Below are 21457 nucleotides of genomic sequence, written 5' to 3'. Positions count from 1 at the left end.
CACAAGGTTCAAAGGCAACCGAAAAACAGGGCAGAATGAGAAAGCACAAGTCTCCGGCTGATGAACAACAACAACCACTGTGGTTCCTATGGTGTCGGCTGTCTGGATGGACGTATAAGCTCAGAGGCTAACAGTGTGATATTGTTTCTCTCTCACTGACTGAATAAAAAAAAGTATAATAAACCCATGGAACAACAGTAAAATAGGGAATTTATTTTATGGTACTATATAGTAAATACATATATATATATTTTTTTTTTATATTATTGGGTCTCTTAGCATAGCATGCAGGAGCTACAGTACAGAGTTCACACTGACTAACTTCTAGTGTCCCGGTCAGTCTAGACACTCTCCATAGTAGATGCATCTGATTACCTGGACTTTGAGCCCCAGTGTTTCCTCAAGGTCTTGTTAACAATTCAATGCTGATCTGAATTAGTTTTTTCAAGTCAATAACCTTTCTCTAATCACGTTGTGGTTAAATGTCACGTTTGTTGATACTCTCCTCTGGTCTGCTTACATTGCTTGTCGTACTAAGCAGGCAGGATAACAATCTGAATCATTAAACTAGTGAACGATGATACAAGTTACAGTTTTGGAATATCTTACCCAGAATGAAAATCATATTTACCCATTGATTTTATAACTACCATCAATTTTGCAGTAAAGGAGGGTCACCAGTGCCTCTTATGCAACCCCATATCCTCTCATCACGTTCACCTGTGCACCCAAGCAGCACGGCAGGCTATTAGCATGTGGCTAGCCAGGCATGTGCAAATGGCTAGATGGTAATGTAAACGTTAACAACTATGGTGCAGGGCCACTGCCCTCTGCCTTGTAGCTACACAGGATGCACCATGTACCTCCTTTGTAATCTTCATCGCCAGGACAAAGTTTGCGTGATTAGATTCCAGTTAGGTTGTAATTAAAATTATTTAAGTAGACATGGCAGCCTCTCACGGGACCCTGCTTTGTACCATGGGGGGGGGAGGGGGGGGGGGAGGGGGGGGGAGGGGGGGTGGTTAGAAGGTAATTAAATGAAGTCTGTGGGTTATTGAATGTGCTCTCGACTGAACAAAGTGATGGCTTCTTCTCTCTTTCTCCCCCAAACCCCCCCTCCCCCCCCCCTAAACACACCCCCACCTGAGTGCAAGAAGACAGTTAATGACTTTTTTTTCCAAAACCACTTTAGCTCCTGCCCTGGCTCGCTCCAGACAGAGTGTTAGGGTATTTCTCTTCCGTTCGCCAGGGAGATGGGTCTCACCATTTTTCTCTCGTCCATTAGCAAATTACCTTCCCCCCTCCCCCCTGTCTGCCATTAGGCGTGCATCTGGGAAATTAATTCTTCTCAAGTTAGGAAAACAATGAAGTTGATTCTTGTTCCTTCTGTTGCAGGGACCGTGGAGGAGATGGGGAGAGGGGAACGAGGCCTGCCGTCTTGAAGAGGACAGCTGGGGTTCAGATCGTGCTTCTTCAACATTAGCCAGGTGTGTTAATCTAATTATGATGAGCAAGTCTTTTATATGTGTGTACTCATAGCATCATGCATCTTGCCATTATGCAGACAAGCTCAAAGGCGGGTTATACATCTTAACTATGTTTGCATTCGGAGAAAATGATCGACAGGCCTCGTGAATGTACTGTGTTTACTTGAAAGACTCACCCATAAAGAAAGGTTTACCATGCCATAAACTGTAAAAGTATGTCGCTGCTTAAGCAATCATAAGTAGTAGGAGAGAACAATAAAGAGTAATCTACACATAATTTTCCATGTAAAAGAAAGAAAAATACCTGCACACAGGAATAATGCACCTCTTGAAAATCAAGACACGCATTAACAGTCAAGGTTAGGTATAAAAGCACATTTCAAACCTGCAGTTTCAAGCGGTAGATATTTGAATTCCCTCGTTATACTGACATTTAAAAGGTGCTTTCATGTTTCAAGGCCTTCTGAAAATCTCCTGCCTAATAAATGCATTCATGACACGCTATGATTAATCAATGATTAATCAACATGTTCATCAATAATGATATGCAAAAGGATACAGCGTCAGATCCAGATTAGCATGATAAACAAAGTCAGCGACTGAGTGGATTATAAAGAGAAAATCCAAATGAAGAGCCTCTCCTTTCTGTCCTCATGTGGTCCCAGTATTCTGGATTATCGCTCAACCAAAATCTGATGACTCATGGGATTACCGACTTTGTGGGCCCACCCGACCTAATATGTCCAGCCATGTGTCAGGTCTTTAATATCAGGGGTAATGCCTAACTAAAACATAGTTTCAGATTATGTGGGTTTGAATTTGGTTACACCATCTGCCGTATCTGTAATTGAATGCACAGGATATCATAATCGTGTGTGTACTGAGGCACAGTCTCAGTGTTTTTAGGGAGTTCTTGGGTACTACATTTCTCCCAAACAGGTCGGTGGCTGAAGGATTTAGGTCTCATTTAGGTGACTCACACCAGACAGTGGGCTGCATACTGGTCAAGTCAAGGGCAATATCCTAGGTGCTGCTAGCTTTTAGGTACTATACTATATCCATTGCAGTTGGGTTGTATGGGGATGCTCTGTGTGTCACGTTGCTTCAGTCCACAACTACCAGTAGAGCTGTATTTTTTACTACAGTTTATGTGCTCATATCTTATGTGCTCTTTTCTACCTTGGGGATGGTTTTGATTGTGTGTTTTTCTCCTTTTATTACTTTGATGCCACACTGGGAGAATGGTTTGGTAATATAAACCAACCATTGGAGTGTGTACAGTGTCAAAACAGAAGACAAGGAATGGTGCACTTTGTTTACCATTGCCAGGCTGTTGATGTAGATTGGTTTAAAAATGGTTTTAATCCAAGATTATTCTTTATCCCTCAATCCTTTAGCACTAAAATTTACCAGTAGTCTCACCAGTCAGGAAAATGGGCAGTCTAAATGAATATGTGTGTGTGAGTATGCATGTGTGTGAGTGTGTGGGTGTGTGCTTTAGATACTATAATCCACAAGTCTGGGTCTTTACACCAATGTGAACATAGGCCGCCTGAATGGATACAGTCAATTCCCCAGCATAAAGGATATAAATATGGAAGTTATATGGTTGTGTTTTAGGCTATTATACTACATAAAGCTTCCCTGACTTCTTGGCTGGAACACAGCAGACACACTCAGAGTGTAAAAGGGTGATTTAACACCAGTTCATAAACAGTATCAAATGTATGCGAGGATGTAGACTGTTGAGAAAGCTCCAAATTGTGCACACGGTAATCCACTTTTACAGTTGACAAAGTGAAATGTTTCCTTTATATGGTGACTAATGTGGCCACTTCACGTATAAAAGACGAGGCTGAATATTTAGAAATTGATTATATCTCCAAATATTGGCCAGGTATCAAATATTGTCCAAGGCAAAACATATTCCACTGTATTCAGCCCAGTGAATGATGAATATGAATGGATCACCACAGCACAGCAAGTGGTATAGTACTACTGTATCAGCAGTACTGAAGACTTAATGTATTCATTTCAAACCTTCCAATATTCAGTTGCAATGAATAAAGACCAAAATAAAGACGAGGCTTGGTTTTGAAAAATAATATTTCCCACACAGTGGCCTGTTAGTCAAAGTAAAAAATGGAATCCATTCTGCTGTGTCTACTTTGATGAACCCAGTGAATGGTGAATCTTAGGACAGATGTCAGTATAGCTCAGCAGGCTGGTCTCTATGAGATGTATTCAGTATTAGCATTCAGATTGTCTTTTGGCTTGGATGGAGAGCTGTGGAGAAAGGAGAATGCAGATTTGTTGATGAGATAATCACACATTATGTAAAGACCTAGTGAATGTTATGAAGCCGGAAAAGTATGTTGTTTGTATGCAGATATGTAATTGTATTGAGACATGCATCATCAGCAAGGCTGGATAAACAGGGGTATGTTGAGATCTTTAATGCATGACCGGCCAAACAAGTTCACTGGCGTTTACAGTCAAAGGCTGTGGCACAGCAAAGTGTGGTCTGTACATCCAAAGAAACAGGTGTAATTTGTAGTCTGTCTGTCGAGAGAAATGTAACACAACCTGATATCGTATCATTTAGCCCGACTCCCCCCCCCCCCCCGACAACTCACGGCGATCGATAACGCTATGTATTATTTAATGAGATGAACCTCGGGGCTCTACGTCAAGACAAGCGGTGCCGGTATTAGACAATATCATTCCCTATCTGACGATGATTTTAAGGCAGCGCGAGAACAGACATATTGCTCTCTGTATAATTATAAAAGCACTGTACTCCTTTGTACCAGTCTTGTAAGCCCTCTGTGGAGATCTCTTTCCATCAGCTCTGATGAGAGAAGTGAGAACTGAGAGCATATCGAGTCTGTATTGATCACTACTGTGTGCTGCAGTCCATCTCATCAACCAGTGTTGTCTATGGCAGCTGGGTGGCAGGCAGGGTGTTAAATTGAGCCTCCGTTGGGTCTCATCGATTTTATATCCATGAAGACCAAACATTGAAGTCTTTTGTTTTTGCATCCACGTAGAGTGACGAAGGCCCGGAAGGGCCCCCGCCTCTCTCTTAGCAAACCCTCTTTGGTGTTCAATCGCCAACATCCTGCTAATTCTCTGTAAATAAACACCCTCACCATGTTGCACACACACACACACACACACACACACACACACACACACACACACACACACACACACACACACACACACACACAGACACACACACTTCTCCTTTGACAGAGTGTACAAACTAATAAGCTACCACATGCATCTACTCCTTTAAACACTAGTGGTTCACTCCCTCTTTTTGACTTCCTCCCACCTTGGGGCAGTGGAATGACAAGGCATCGGAATGCAAATAATTGTATCGCCGGGCATGACCCCGCCCCCTGGTTAGCACTCAACTTTTTGCCAGGGGATCTTTGAGGATGCAACGGGACTTTTAATGAACAGGCCTTTTATTGATCTGTGGACAAAACAGTCGTTAATTATGTGTGAGCAGGGATTTAATTGAGGGAGTGAAAAGGGTTTTGCCCTGGCTAATACGTAGTCAAGAATGAGGAGGATTTGATTGAGTTCAGAGCCATCGGGGTGACGCCTGTGTGCAAACGATCCATCAACCAGTGTCCTCAGCTTCTCTCTCCTCCCACCTCCCTTCCTCACACTCTCACACACAAGCTCTCCCTCCTTCCTCTTCCCTCTACTAGAGAAGGGGTACACCCTTTCTTCTTTAGCCTTTGTGTGTGTGTGTTTGTGTGTGTATAGTTGTGTTATGTTGACCAGAGCAGCATTTTTCCTGACTGGTACAAATTAAGGAAGAGAGGGCCCTAACAAGGAGCTGGTCTGGCTGAACACATTATTGACCAGAGCAGGAGGTATTTAACTGCATGCAGAGTCCTAGCTTCAGAGAAGGATGTCATTTGTGGTTCTGTTGTGTGTTTTGTTCAGTTGTACATCATCCACCTGTGGCTCAGTAATGGCCTTAGATTGACTCACAAGATCTGACTGTACCCCTCACACCTCCAACTGTCTGCCAGTCCTACTTCACCATCAAGCCTTCAGAACATCTCTGGTCTGGCAAAGAAAGGCCTCAATTAAACACAGACTGTGAAGCATCACAACTTTGCAGCATCAGTTATGTATCTGAAGCTACCAAAACAGGTTAGGATTGACATAAGAGCAAACCCCTGTAGTTCAGTACTGCACACGCAATCATATATTACAGGACAATACAGTGTCCTTAAATATTTAATCCCTCCCTCACTTTCTGTATCATAAGAAAAAAAAGAACACCACAGAGATTTATATACAGTAGGTGCTACCACTGTAGTTCTAGGAGTGACATTGTGATCCAGGGATGTGTTTAAGCTCAATGTGACTTAGTTTCTCATTAAAAGAGGCTTATTTACTTCCTTACCACCCAAAGAATCAAGGCTGCTTAAGGTCTCAAGCTGACAGCAATTTCCATACTGTACCTATCAAATGGATTTTTAATTCTTGTAACTATGGGAATGCATTCAGTAAGTTGTGTTCAAGCTGAAGGTGGGAGCTTTTATATACTCCAGACTCTGTATGTGCCTTTGCATGTGGCGTCATGCTGTGTGTGCTCAACAGCTCAATGTCCACAGCTTGGAAACATGTACATGAAATAAAGCACAGCAATTGGCCCAACTTTCCTGTGGAAGCTTTATTGTAGAAGCATCATCCATGTTCATCTGCTCTTCTGGTGGTTTGGAACTTGGTGACTAGAGTGGATCGGGTTGTTATTCTGCAAACACTTGGGGCCCGTTGGGGTCACCAACACTACTACCAAACCACCAGTTTACTAAGTAACCATATACTGGTACATATAAAAGAAGGAGGTTTTTGTTGCTTACACTTGACATAAACGGGCAAAAATATGGACAGGATAACAATACATTAGCAATATGGCAGCCAATGGTACACAGTAGGCAACATAGGCGGTTGCTTAGGGCTCAAAATGTCGGGGGGGGGGCACTGCAAAATAGCGTTTGTTGATTGGTCCGGAAGTGTGACCTCCGATTGCGACAGCGGAGTAGTGTTGCTTTTCTTTTCTGGTTGAGCAGAATATGACCAATTATAGAAGAAAACACATTTACACATTTACTGTGTTCAAACATACAGTACACATAAACATGTGTACAGCCTTCACATTGCTACACACAGGAACAAAACACACACACACAATACCCTGTAAACTCAATATGCTGTCTACATGACCATATACAGAATGCTGCAGCTGATCACAAGCCTAACCTATTTTCATGCATGCGTTTCACCTGTGAAGAGCACTGTTATCCATCAATTACTAAATGATTTCTCCAATGATCACCCATGGGCCAGGATTCTGTATGCTGGGATTCCTAATATGTTGTGACTGCTGATGACATTCTCCAGTAAGACAGAAAGCCATTACTGTGACACTAGTAAGCCAACAGAGGGTCATTAACAGTGCCATAGTGAGCCTGTTTGTTATGTTGCGTTAGCCCAGGGTCCACCACCCCTGTTGCTCTGTGATGAATGTGCAGTGTCGCACAGGGCATGTGTGGCCTCATACTAATATGAGTGTTCACCTCTCCTGTGGGACCACAAGGCTGGGCTCTGACACATCATTACAGATGGATGGAGCCATTTGTTTTTAGATGTTGTTGCTGAAAGATTTGGCACTGCGTTGTGTTTGCTTCCACAAGTAGCCGCGCCTTTCTCTATCAGGTGTTGGCGCGCGCGGGCCGCGTTGAGGAATAATGAAGCGCACCCGCGTCGGCGTTCATTTATCATATTATTATGTGCACACAAGTGGGGGGGCGGGGGGGATGGTGATTGGCGGATGGTTCTGTGTGCGTGTGTGGGGGCTTGTCAGTGTGTGTCAGTGTGTGAGTGTCAGTGTCTGTGTCTGGCTGTCTGTCTGGCTGTTTTTTTGTGCTTCAGTTGAGGATCCCCCCCCTGATTCCTGTTTGGGCAGTTCTATGAGAATGGCTGTCTTGATTTGGATGATTACTTCAAACATCGTTACAGTCATTACTTAGATGTAAAGACCCTCCTGGACCATTCTGACTCATGCTGCAGACATCTGGAAATAGCAGATAGGCAGATTCTAGATTTTTTCCAGAAATGAGCTAGGCTACCATAAACAAATCTATTCTTTATTGACAAAGAAAACTGTAGAAGTCAGTTCAAGACAAACTGTTAAATAGTTATTTATATACAGTAGGACAGGCCTTTCATGTGACTGCCTGTATCGTAACTGTCAAAAGATTATTCCCCAATCTCATGTTCATCATAAATTCTTAAACTACAAATTATTAAACGAGAAAGAAATATAGATTCCGTGTGTGGTTGTCTGAAAAAAACAAAAAAACAATCAAACATAGATGTCACGCCCTCTGCCCTCCTTTGTAATGCTGTCAAACAGATTACCTCCAACATGCTATTTGCATGCAAACCAAAACCAGAATCAGAATGGGTTTAATTTGCCATGATAGTTCGCACAGACAATGAATTTGCTTTGGCAGGAAGGTGCATACATTAAACATAGAGGAATCTTTAAAAAATTAAATATGAGGTCTAACTATACTAAGGGTACATAAACTAACAATACTAAGTGGATTTAGAATTAAAATAAAATATACAATAAAATAAAAAATATAAGTTGCAAATACACCAGTACTTCTAAGCCAGTGCCTCAACCAATCAATGGGCTTTACATCCTGCCTGAAACTCACACAACGGAAAATTGACTTTCAATTTTAAGAACATTCTTTGCTAACAGCCTGGGCTCTGTAATGGCAGAATTCTAGTGGCACTGTGTAGATTTGAATAGTCAAGAGATGGCGGTTTCAATAAATTTATTTTGCTTGATCTATCTTGTGATTTGCTTGTACAAATTAAGAATTAACAAAGTACTTTGTGATCAGTCATAACGAAGGAGGTGCTAGCCACAGGTCGTTCGCCAGAGTGATAAAGAACAACCCTAAAACCCTGCCTTATATAAAATTTAGATCAAATGGTTCTTCTGATGGTCAATCCTCAATGTATCAAACTCTGTGATTGGTCAGCACTGCTCAGTGACAGTTTGACTCCATACCAAGTGTCCCACAGTTCTTTGATGTGGCATCTCTCCCCAAACCAGTAGATACTAAAACCACAGAAGTTGATCAGTCAAATGGTCAACTGTCCTTTGTGTGGGCAACTTCAAACAAGTATTTAATTAACACCACCCATGTAACAGGAAGGGTCAGAGCAGCTTGATCAGTTCATCTATCTTAAACTGCTCCCTCAGATCACAATAACAATACAATTGAATCCACATTGTCTCCAGACCAGCTGTCTCATCCTCCCCAGGTGACAAGAACTCTCCCAGGTCACCCAGACTTCCCGTCCCTAGACTTCACGTCTCCTAGTTAGGTGTTATAAAACTACAGGTGGCATCTCTGCCAAATGAGTTGAATCAACTTTCACTGTATCAAGCTTCTTAACCAACTTTTAAACACATTTCTCATATATAAAACACACACATTATAACTGTATTCCAAAATTTCCACCACAGCTCACAAGGGGAATTAACTCATTACGATGCATGGAAGCGAGAGATAGTGCAAGCGGGGGTTTGATAAGAGTAAAGACAAAGACACAGTGTTGTGTTTTGCTGTCATGTCAACACCAGCCTATCACGTGTACGGTACACACTAAGTCTACTCTTCGGATTGGACCAAACCTAGCTGTAATTGTGTATTTCGGCACCACTGCACGGCGAGCAGGTCGCTTGCATCCTCGACTCTAATGCTCTCATTAGTTCTGCACTGCAGTGATTGCTGAATTCGGATGTGGAAGGGGAGTAATGGGCAATCGCAACGAGGTGCTGAGGCGGTCGCCCATAATTCCGGCTACGTGTCTGCTCACCTCGGCCTCGCCTACTTTGGATCACACTTCGGAATGAAATTAGACCCCTCAAAAGTCTTAAGACATGCTTATAACCAGGCTGCCATTGTTGTAATGTGTCTGACCTTGACCCGCGAGGGATTAATCTGACGAGACAGACCTCACTGGGCTGCTGGTGCACGTAGCTCATTTCCATGCTGCACACAAGCACCCCTGTGTTTGGCCATCAGAGGCGGCGAATAAACCAACTTAGTTATGTGTAGAAGGAGCTGGGGTGGGGGGGGGGGGGGGGTTGGGGGGGGAGTAGGGCCGATGTAGAGGAAGCTGTGTGTGCGTGTGTGAGTGCACAAGTTAGTCATAGGACGTGCAGGGTGAGTTAGTGTAGCAATTGTGTAAGGTGTCTGTGTAGGTAGAGAGGGGATAGATAAAGAGCTCCTTGTGTCCCAAATGCCTGCTCGCGGCCTTAGGACGACTACGTTGGTGATTGGTCTTTCAGCTCAAATGCACTCCCGTCCACGGAACGCTCCCCCTAACCATCTCAAGGCACCACAGACTCTGGGCTCTGATATTAGACCAACACATCTCTCCTCCCCTTTTTAAATGGCTGTGTGTTGTTTTTGTCTTATTATCAACTGTTGTCTGTGCTAACTTGTGATTTGGGGAGTCCAGCTGCTGTCCCTGTGCTGATGGAGGCTTCAGATGGCATTACTAGAAGTACACATTTTCTGAAACTGAAATATGCATGTTTCCAATGGTAGCCTGATTAAGAAACAAGAGGGAGGGCTTATTTGGACAAAATATTCCGTTCAGATAACTTTTCTCCATCCAGGTCTTACTGTTGAGTCCTCTCTCAGGCATTCTTCTGTCAAACTTTACCCAAGTTCCAATTAGTCCTCTGCTTTTTGTACATCCCCTGCAAGCACAATCTTATCTCAACACTCAAGAGAAGAAGTTATCTTGGTCTCCAGCCGTTTCCATAGCAGCTAGCAAACTGAAGTGCCTGACCTCTCGCCTGGACGCTCATAGTCCCCTCTAGCTTCAGCTCCCCTCCACTAGTGCTTAAGACTCTCCCTCTATCTCTCTCTCTCTCTCTCCACTAATGCTCAAGACTCTCCCTCTATCTCTCTCTCTCTCCAACGGCAACACCGTGATTGACAGCTGAGGCTGTGGTGCCGAGGAGCTACTTGAGTTTAAGGAGGAATACCTGGAGGATTTGCAGCCGAGTGGAGACACACAAATAAGATAATGACTTGGGAATAACAATTTCACTGCACAGTCTGAGAGAGAATGGAGGGGTAGAGCCAGGGAGTGGTGAAAATCCAGGGTGCGTCTAAATGAACCACATTTTCCCAAATTGGGACACAATTGCTGGAATCCTTCTGGGCTTTAAAATAAACATTTGATCTGTGTTTTAGAAACAATCTCTCTCATACAAGCTGGTTTCCTCTCTCTCTCTCTCTCTCTCTCTCTCTCTCTCTCTCTCTCTCTCTCTCTCTCTCTCTCTCTCTCTCTCTCTCTCTCTCTCTCTCTCTCTCCATGTCTCTCTCTCTCCGTCTCTGTCCGATTTCGACCCTGCGTCCGCCGGCCTTCGTCTGTCAGCTGCGCAGTGCGAGTTATAGAAACAAACAGAGACTCACAAATTTCCTGGAAGGTCGGCGGGGGGGGGGGGGTGGAGGGAAGGGGGGGGTGCTGATCTCTCTCTAAAGAGGAGCGACAAGAGCGATCTATATCCTTTTAGCTCTCGCTTCGCTACCCTGTCCTTCCATCTTGTCTTTGACATCACTAACCGCTCAACAAAGAAGGTAATGAAGCAGAAGAAGGGAGAATATTTGCCCGGTAATTAAGAAAAATGAAAGGAGGTAGTCTGAAAGCTGCCATGCACACTGTCATCACCTTCTTCTTAATTCGGTGGTAGTCCATACTTTTTGAGCACCTCCTACTTCATATTTCATGGCTCTCCTGGTTCAGCATAATAATTAATGCAGTGCTGTTTTCGGTTATGAATGTGAAACGGGTAGTGATGAAAAATGCTGCCAATGTGGCAGCCATTTTCTGTTGAATATAGTCAAAAGGAGATTAATGTTGGTGTTTCTGAGTGAACTAATGGTCTAAATGTGTTTACTTCAGCCTAGTCACTCACTCTCATAATGCAACTTTCACTGTGAAGACCCAGTCTTCAATTTAGAAGAGGATGGAAGATGAATAGGTGACGTGATTATTCTGGAACATTCTGGTAGAATCTGTCTGTCAGTTGTTCTCTATTGGCTTTCTGAAACAGTCAGGCTTTCATTGAAGTGGAAATATCAGTGTATACAGTACATGCATGTAATGCTCTTATTGGTTTACTTAACATGTGTTCAGACACATCAGCCAGTACTGTATGAACAGCTATCAGATGTACAGTGAATCAGATTATATCTGATAGAATTCTGAAATCTGTGCTTACAACGGCCATGTTCAAGTTTCAAACTGTCAAATCTACTGTGTGTCTTGGCTTATGAAATGTTACATTTGTCATTATACAGTATCATATAGGCAGATGTTTCTCCTCGAAACAATAAAATCGTCTTTATTTTGAGCCTGCAGCTGAGGCCCACAGACAATGTACTGACTGGAGCAGAATTGAATCGTCAGATAGTCTTCCTCTGGCCACATGCAGTGATGTTGATGGGTGCCTGATGGCTATTATGCTGTTTATAGTGGTAATAATAATAGTAATACGGTTATAATGATAGTGATCATGGGACTGAGAGTTCTTTCTCTCCCCCCTCCCTGTCCCCATAGTCCCTGTTGATTATTGTGTGGATCTCCCAGCGGGGTGTGCTGCTTCAAGATGCTCAAAGGTATGATTCAGCCCGGTGCAGAGGGGAAGGCCACATCATAAGAGGGTAGACTTTCTAAGACACACGGTTTACTTTGTATCGGAGTAGGCACGGCTGGATGTCTGTCTGTGTAGCTGCATTGTTGACAGTCCCAGTCCCCAGGTCCCCGATGCAGGACGGGGAAACACTACACAGAGTCGTTTACGATGTTTTCTTTGGGGGGGGGGCTTTTTTTTACTTTGTTCAGAAGGGTTTTTAAAGTTGACATTTTTTAAACAAAAGAGAAGTTATTTCAGAGCTGGGGGATGATGGACCATTGCTAACACAATATTTAATTTAAGGAAAGATAATGAGAAAACTTTTCGCCAAACCTCTTTTGAAGGGGACTCATCTAGCTACTCCTCTCTGGCCCAAATTAAAACCCGGCGCTATTCCTGCCTAGAATCATTCGCTTAGTGGTGTGGTCATTTTCACATGAAAGATTGGCTTTTCCGCCTCCAGGGTAATACAATGAATTGATTGATTAGGCAGTAATGGAGAGTGGTGTGATGGGCCTGTCAGTCAACTTAGAAGCAGTACGTGGCAGAATTTCTTTTTCTTGAGGGGGGGGGGGGGGGGGAAGGTACATTACAGTGAGTGTAAACCAGACTGGAGGATAGGAGCTGCTGTACATTGTGTAGTGTACAGTACATTTGCAGACCAGGCGGTGAGAGTAGAGGGAAAAATTATTCCCTGTGATTCACCTTCAAGGCGGTGTAATTGGATAAAAACACCTCTGAAACCCATTAGCAGAATGGCAACAGAAATTGTTAAAGTGGATTTATTTGATGTAATGTCATGGCCTAACATTTCAGGCTGGGACGAAAATGCAAGAAAAGCAGCATCTCAAATGGATAAACACGTGGACCATGATGTCTGTGTTTTGAAACCTGAAGGTCTAGCAGACAGTCAATTCATTAACAGGCTCTTCATAGCTCCTGAATAGGCCTACTCCCCAAGGGTGCTTTCAGACGGGAGCGGTAGCATACTCGCGTTGGCGCCTTCTCGTTGGCTAGCAGCTTATCAGCATGCTGGCTGGAAAAACGGCAAAACGCTGTATTTTAGCATCTACCTGACGGCGTGTCACCTGGGCAGCAGGCTCATCCAGAGGTCATGGGATGATGTAATGCAGTGTTTACCGTGCACGCTACCCCACCGAGCCTGCCAGCTGTTGGAGGGGAGCGCCCGATGGTGATGCTGTACTGTAACTATCGCGACTGATAGGGGAGCCATCTGCACACAGTGATTTCTAATGTGAACATGTGGCTGGCAGACATAAACCTAAAAGGGTGGAAACCGCTTTATGTTTCCTGTTTGTCGCTTGCCTCGTAACTTTGCTTCCGACATCGAGGCAATCCGTTTTGTGATGACTCTCTGCTCTAAACTGTCATCCCCTAAAAGTAAAAGTTGGCGCAAACATAGATGGACTACCAGCTAACCCTGCGGGTTCATATGTTTGGCAGTTTTATTTATTTGTGGATGCATATCTGTGCGGTTTCTCTTCGAGAACTGTGTGGTTTTCCCTTGCTACCAGCCCGACCTGCAATCTTTACATCTCCCATACTCCCCAGAGCCTTGTTAGAATTGGGACTGGGTTGTCAAAATATTTATAGGGCTTGAAAAGGCTGCGGTAGAAATCTGAGCCCTTCTAGAGGCCTCTTATGTATAATTGTGCAGGGATAAATGTGCCGCGTCTTTGTGTGTCTGTGTGCGAGAGCCCGTGTGTGTGTAGCTACAGTAAGGTGCTATGGGTGGGTAGCCAGCTATTGATTTGTGAAGAGGCTTTCTAAAATGATGAGGAGGTATTCTTTGAACATGCTATTATGAAAAATCATCCACAGTACAATAACAAGATATTCAGCAAAATGGTAGGTGTGGCGAGTTCCAAAATTCAGAGATCAGAAAGCAGCGTTCCATGCATTAGGCCTTTACATCCCAGTTGCTGCTATCACTTTTATGTAATAGGACCATGTCCTGTAAGGCTGAAGCTAGCCTAGTCAGACCAACTGTTCTCACAACAGTGACTTTTCAGAATGTAGCATGTTCAATGTCCTTAGAAAAGAGGCTTCTTTGGGAAATGTCCTTAGAAAATCAAATTGAATGTCCCCATTTCTTCCATTCCATGACACAGATGAGTTCGAATGTGAGTTTGTCGATGGTCCATTAGGTAGACGGACATGGCTGGCCTAATCCACCCCGCTACACCTCTTCCACCGCTCACCTGGAACTCCCAGTCTTTTTGTGTGGCCTTTTTATATAGGACTCTAATGACCGCGGTGGACAGGGGAAACCTGGTCTTGTAGATGGAGGGAGTGTGGGGGGGGGGGGGCAGACTGGGAGGCCGCTCCACCACACAGCCAGGTGAGGAGGAACACACACTGTGGAGTGGCCTCTGTGACCGCTGGCTGCTCTAATGGGAATCTTATGGCTGAATGCGCAATGGTGCTGGGCCCGGAATGTGCGCAATGAGAGTCTTCCAGCTGTGAGGTGGGGGGGGAAATGAACTGCACTGTTGGGGGAAACAGAGATGTGTGTGTGTGTGTGTGTGTGGGGGGGGGGGGGGGGGTCTTGGGGGGGGGGGGGTGTTGGGGTCAGTGGCGGGGCTGTTGGGAAAGAAAGCAACGGCAAACATCCGGATTTATCATCAAGTGATCCTATCAGAGCCAAGGTGCTTTGTCTTAATTACAGTATTTTCACCTCACAAATGGCAACAAAGTCCTCGTCCTTGCCCAATATTCGTCAGGGTTATTTATCCTAAGGAATGTACTTGCTGGGAGCTCTGGTGGTTGTGATGATTTGGGCTGTGTGCCGGGGAGAAATGCCAGAGCACACAACAGAGAGAGTGCCCTGTTTGCTTTGTTGTTGTATATATTTGCACTTTGCTTGAGATCTAGGATTTGTGTTGTCTTTGGATATCGAATCCATGGATTTCTACAGAGATAAAGGCAAAACATGAGCTATTTGTGTGTCTGAAGTCCTCATAAAATGTTTATTGGCTCGAATATATTCAGGGATTAGAGACTGTACATAACATGATTATCTACAAAACATTCTAAGTACCATAAAAACAGAAAGATAATCTGCATAAAAGAAAACTGGAATGAGCAACATATTTCTTTGCTGTGAAAACAAGTATCATGACACAGAAATAGCTTTAAAATAAAGAAATATCTCTAGAAGGAACCAACACACCTTTATGTGTCTTTGCCAGTCTTTACCAGTTTAATATTTTCTTTGTTTTGGTCTAGGGAAATCCTCTCTTTTTCATGCAGGTCAGTCCAGCGACCTTAAGTGTTGAAATGTAGAGAGCATGAAAAACCCAATTAATATCCTCTCTGCCTGTCAGGCTTTGTTTGTGTAGCTGCTTCCACACCAACAGCCCTGGCACCTCTGGACCTGCTTTGCCAAGAAATCCCTCAAGTTTATTCTAAGGTGCATTTGACTTCAACTGTATTTTGCATTCTTTACTAAACGAGGCAGGAGCAGAGGAAGAGAAAGCCACCGATAAGAAGGATCGTTAAGATCTGCAGTGCCTCACCTGAATATGTGTCGTCAACAAACCCCCTAAGAGCAACGTAGGCTAACAGGTTGACAACGAGAGACTAGTTTTGAGTCAGTATAGTGGAAGAGCAATGGAGAGGTCGAGACAGCACAGTGGCCACAGTTCATCCTAATGGGAAAGTGAGACTGAAAGGGGACGCTGACCTGAGAGGAGCCTGCCTCGTGTCTCCTGCTGTAGTTCAGAGAGCTGAAGCACCGTCACGTCGAGGGTACTTATGTGGCTCGCTCAGTGATCGTCCCCATTGTGGTTGTTATTGATGTTGTTGTTGTGGTGGTGGATGTGGAGGTGGTGTGTCATTAGCAGTCATCCCGATGACAGAGGACGCCAAGGCCCTCTGAGTGATGATCGCTAATTACCATGTCGACCCTCCGCGGAGATGGTTGCCATGGGCGTGTTGAAGACAGATCACATTCAGGAGGACGGCCAACGGACAGCTATCCCCGCAGGCTCTCTTTAGATGTCTCTCCATGCCTTGCACCTCCTTGCCCCTGAGTGACCTCGCTGGTCGTTTCTGGGCCCTCCACTACATACACAGGATCAACTGGACCTCTAATCCCCAGTCTAACCTCTGGCACGACATGCTAACCTCAGCTGAGCTTCCAGCTGACCCTGGGCGGCCGGCCCAGGGAGGGAGGGAGGCCAGAGAGGAGCCAGGCAGCCGGGCAGAGACCAGGGAGGCTCCTCTATTCTGGGGCCTGTGTGTAGCGACAGCTGTCAGCTGCCTCTCCCCTCCCCTTCCCGCTCCGTCATTGCCATTCGTCTTTGCCAGTGGGGCCAGTCCCAGCTTACAGTTATCCCAGATCCCCCTGCTCTCCTGCCCTCGCGCTCCCTGATCATTGGCCAAAGCCAGAGCTCAGGCACGGCAGCCACCCGTGAGATGAGCGATTGAGTAATTATGCAGCTGGCAGAGCGAGCATGTACGTGCCCGTGCAGTGGTGGTTGGCAGTGTGGCATGTCAGCCAGCAGTCAGAGGCCTGTCTGTAGGGGATGGAGAGAGAAGGAGAGAGAGAGCGAGAGTTGTCTTTTGAAAACAGCCAGGAATAGAGGTTCAAAGTTGAAATCGTTGAAGATGATAAGCATAATCATATATTTGAGGCTGCTCTTTGGATGCTGTAGACATACAGTTTCTTGTTCTGAATCACATCCAGCAAAGCTTCCAAACAATAATAGAGGGCCACTGGAGAGTTGGAAATAGTCAAATGTGTGAATCCTACCCACATTAGAGGGGTGTCTGGTTAAATATTTGGCAGAATTTGTCCTGTGTTTGGAGATGCTTTGAATAGATAACTCGGTATTTCATCCAAATATGGTAATTTGAGCTGCAAGTCATCCAAGGTAATAACATTGTTTTTGTGAAAGAAATAGTTGACAATGTTTTTGTCAACATATTTAATTACTTTACTTTTATTAGCTTTTAAAATGAAGGTCCATCTAATGGCCCTGTACAGTGCCTACAGTGCTGTGTTGCACACACAGTATTTGAAACATTCCACCATACTACTACTACTACTACTAAATCGTTCTGTTGTTTATATTAACCGTGTTGTTTTGTTTTTTAGAGGTCTGGACTCGGATCAGTTTAGTTTTTCTGTCATTCCTGGAGCAGGCTAGCCATTAAAACTTAGCGTGGCCTCGCAAAACACTCAACAGAACAGCCATGTTTTTGTTGTGCCGCCAGCTCTGTGGTTTCTGATCCTGACACGGGGGCCACAGAGCCAAGCAACTGTGACAAATTGGGATTGGAGATGACAAAATAGCCTTTTTAATAAGCGTGGTGGAAGGGATTTGACTCTGGTGGCGGGTTCAGTTGAATAAGCAGACTGCCTGAACTCCTCCTGGGTCCTGCTTTGATGATAGATTTCATCCATCTGATAGGAGATGGGGGAGCCGGGGGGGGGGGGGGGTCTGTTTGTACAAAGACAGTGTTGAGCAGATTCATAATCAGCAGACACATCAAACAAGTTACAGAAATACTTAGTGGGGAAAGGGGTGCGGGGGTGTGGTGGGAAGGGGGGAGTGAGGAGTGGGCTGTGTGGTAACCTCGGGCTATTCGCTTCTGCAAATAAATCTTTTCTTAGATTGTAATCAAGGCTGTGCTTGCTTTCTGCCGAAATAAGTTGTTGTTGGCCTGTTGGAGCTACGGCCCCCCTCGCTAGTGACACCTGGGCTGAGGTTAGCTGTCACCTGTCCATGTCTTGAAGGGACCTGCTTATTATTTTGACACGGTGATGTGGATATACAGTGTGCTGTGGCACACATCTGAGAACAGGCCTCGGAAACAGAAAGACCTCGTGGAGATATGAGTAGCAGAAGGGGAGAGAGACTAAGGGATAGGAAAGAGAGAGGAGAACGGCGGCAGATGAAGAAAAGCAGATAGAGCATGGAGACTGAGAAGAAGACCGGTACAGGGAGAGGAGACCAAATGCAGGACAAAATAGGGGGGAGGTCAATGGACATGAAGAGGAAAAGGGATGAAGAGACAGAGAAGCACAGTGTGAGATTGGAGGAAAGAGGTATCAGGAGTGGTTGATGGAGGAAAAAGCATGACATAGTGGCCAATCCGGAGGTAGGGGGCGGCTGACACAGAGTAGATTGAGAAAAGTGGGAGAGATGGAGTGATACAGAGGAGAAAAGGGTAAACAGAAAGAGAGAGAGAGACAGATGTGCAGCCGGGCAGACGGACAGACTGACAAAGGGAACAGAGAGTGATGAAGAGAGACGAGTGCGAAGAGGGAAAGAAATGGGAGAGGGGCAACAGCTCTGGAGTCCTGAGGAGAGCACCAGATGAAGAGGGAGTAAACACCACAAAAATCCATAGGGAGAGATCGAGGGGGAAGAGACTGAGCGAGTGTGAGGGAAATGGAGGAGAAACGGAGAGCGGATAGAGGGATGTCTATGGACTGACGGATGGATAGGGAGTCGAAGTGTGCGTGCATGTGTGCATGTGCCCGTTTGTGTGATCGACTTAAGAGTCTTGTCTCCTGGTCACTGGCCCCTTGCCCATCACTTTGCAGTGATCCGTCCATGGTCTGCCAGCTGCTCTGGGCATGCTCACTGATGAGAACCAGCAGCCATGTTCTAAAATCAATCCAGCACCCTAATAGGTCACGAATGACTGCACAGGGCTTGCCAATAGCTTGTGGGGTGGCAGGGAGATGCTGATGACTGTATAGCTGCACTGGTTTAGATGGAAACACTCCAAAGGGTATTAATTGACATGGTACTAATTAGCTCCAGCCTTTGACAACTTCCGACTTTTGTGTGGCCAACTGTGAGGAAGCGGAGGCAAAACTCTGCCTCGCTCGCTCTTCCTCGCTTTCCAGCAAACTCATTAGGGTTTCATATTTTAAGACCTAATTACGAGTAAATGTGTACACACTTAATGAAATTCCCAGAGTGAGGAGGAAGAACAGAGAAAGCGTGGATTTCAGTAGACGAGTCTGGGTTCTGTTTTTAGAGGCCAAGCAGTTGGAGTCGAGTGAATGTTCCCCTTTATCGAGCAACTTCAGAGCTGAGCTTTCACCCAGAAAAGTGTTTGATACAAATGGTTTCTAATTAATCATATATGTGCCAAGCACAGAGTCTCTTCTGTACGAGGGCAGGCTAATCTGTAGATAGGCAAAATATTTCCGATTTTTTGCCTTTGAGGCTCAGAGTCATAAACAAAGTGTTTTAACTTTGAAATTGGCTCTATTGCCAAAGTCTAATTGGAGACATGAAAAATATTTGGTGACCAATTTAAGTCAGGCAGAGGATTTCAAATTATTCTGTCCATCTGGCGCTCCAAAAGGATAAGGACATTTCTCATTTAAACCATACGAAGTTGGATTTAATCTTTTCCTTTTGTTTTATGATTGATCTGTTGAATTATATATATTTATACTCTTCTTTGAACATAATATATTAACCAAATCATTAAAGAAAATAATTCAGTACAGTTCTCATTCTTTAGTCATATTGTCCTCAATATGACTAAAGACAGGGAATTACTCTTTTTTTTGGGGGGGGGGGGTGAATATGTCAGATAGCTTTCTCATTTGTTGTTCTCTTTGGTGTTGAGTCATGGCTGTTTCTCTAACTGTAAGTGGCATGCGTGTCACAGCCTGTTAGATTCCTAGTCACACTGACACATGGAGGGCAGACTGAGGCACCTATGAAGGCACTATTGTGGCCTATTGTATAACAAGCAACACCAAGCTAAGAGCACCACACTCAGCTGAAAAATAGAGACAGAAACATAAATGAACTATAAAGGCAGCATTGGAGCATTAAAAGTGCATTAGATGGCATGATCCTGTGTTGTTACCAAACCTAGAGCGATAGCCGGCATCGTCATTGAGGTCTGAGTTAAGGACAGGAAAGCTTCCTTAGGACAGCAGTTTCCCATTGTGATGAATCTATGCTTCTCCTGTGCTCTTTGTGTACCTCATCCACTGGAAAGCATCTATATACCACTAGCAGTGGATGTGCTACAGTTTGAAGTGGAACTGTATCAGAAAGCTCCACTCACAGTGGTTTTCAGGAACAGAACGGGCCAGATTCGAAACCTTAGTCCAGCTGGCGTTGGTACAGTGGGTTCAACTCCCCCTGGCCTGAAGAGCTTTTCTTCCAGCGTGCTGATGCAATCTCATTGCCGCGAGGTTCTGACACGGCAAACACGCTAAATGTTGTGGTTTTTTTCCGCCTTCTGAAGGTTCTCAAAGCCCATTAATCACCCCTCGTGTTGTGTCCCTCTGTAGCGATAAGCACTCCTACCACCAACAGACTTTTTTACACCCTTTCTCCTTGACAGTGTTTGTTTGAGGTATTACGGGGTTGTTGCCTCCACGGATAGGATTCATTCATTAATATTTGTATCCAATTAGTGCTCCCTCATGCAATGAATCCGTTGGCTGTGGTTAGGTCCGCTTCGCTGGGCGTACGGGGGCAGGCAGATGCTGGGAGTCCTTGATGGGATGAGGAGTTCTTCCTCTTCCTGCCTGTTTCCGCACCTGGCTTTTATTCAGCGCTGGGCCACCGCTGTCCTGCTCCGAGGACTGGACTCATATTCCTGCTGAGCACAACAAGTTGGCTGAACACACTTGCCTCCAGATAATCTCCACCAAACCGACATGCCTCAGCTGAGGTTTGGGCTGAAAGGAACGGAAAATAGAGCTGGCATGGCCAGACTGGAGAGTTGTATAGGTTGTGTGAGTTGCTGCAGCTTGACTGATAGTGGATTCAATGAGAAAAAAAAAAAAACATGTTTTGAAACTGGTTTTCCATTCCTTTTCTTTTCTTACAGGAGTGTAGCTGGGAAAACAGTTTGAGATCTTTCCCAGTGCCGGATGGACACCCCCCGTCAACTCTCTTGGACTCGACCTAACACTTCTACGAGAGCAGACATTCTGGAACAATGGAGTTGCCTGAAGAAGACAGTCCTCTCTCACTGACATGGAAGGACATCTGTGACTGGAGCACACTCAACCTAACAACCCCATCGAAAGTAGCCATCCTATAGATAGACTGAAGTGTAGTTTAAGCGACACCCATTTGTTCAATTCATAGATGTTGAACAGTCAGCCAAGGCTCACAGGAAGATTCGGAGGGAGTATGGAGGGAGACTGTCAGCATAGGAGCTCAGGGACTTG

General features: G+C 44.8%; 1 long non-coding RNA gene across 1 annotated transcript in view; it reads left to right on the top strand.

The window, feature by feature from the left end:
- Positions 1 to 21423, top strand: part of LOC134019348 (uncharacterized) — a 52486-nt gene extending 31063 nt beyond the window's left edge. Inside the window, exons 2-3 of the long non-coding RNA XR_009930008.1 lie at positions 1396 to 1487; positions 21112 to 21423. This is a non-coding gene — a long non-coding RNA (uncharacterized LOC134019348). The remainder of the gene's footprint in view (positions 1 to 1395; positions 1488 to 21111) is intronic.
- Positions 21424 to 21457: the final 34 nt, after the last annotated feature.

This window comes from Osmerus eperlanus, chromosome 1, assembly GCF_963692335.1.
Source record: "Osmerus eperlanus chromosome 1, fOsmEpe2.1, whole genome shotgun sequence".
Classification (NCBI taxonomy): Eukaryota; Metazoa; Chordata; class Actinopteri; order Osmeriformes; family Osmeridae; genus Osmerus; species Osmerus eperlanus.
This window is presented reverse-complemented; position numbering and strand designations above follow the sequence as displayed.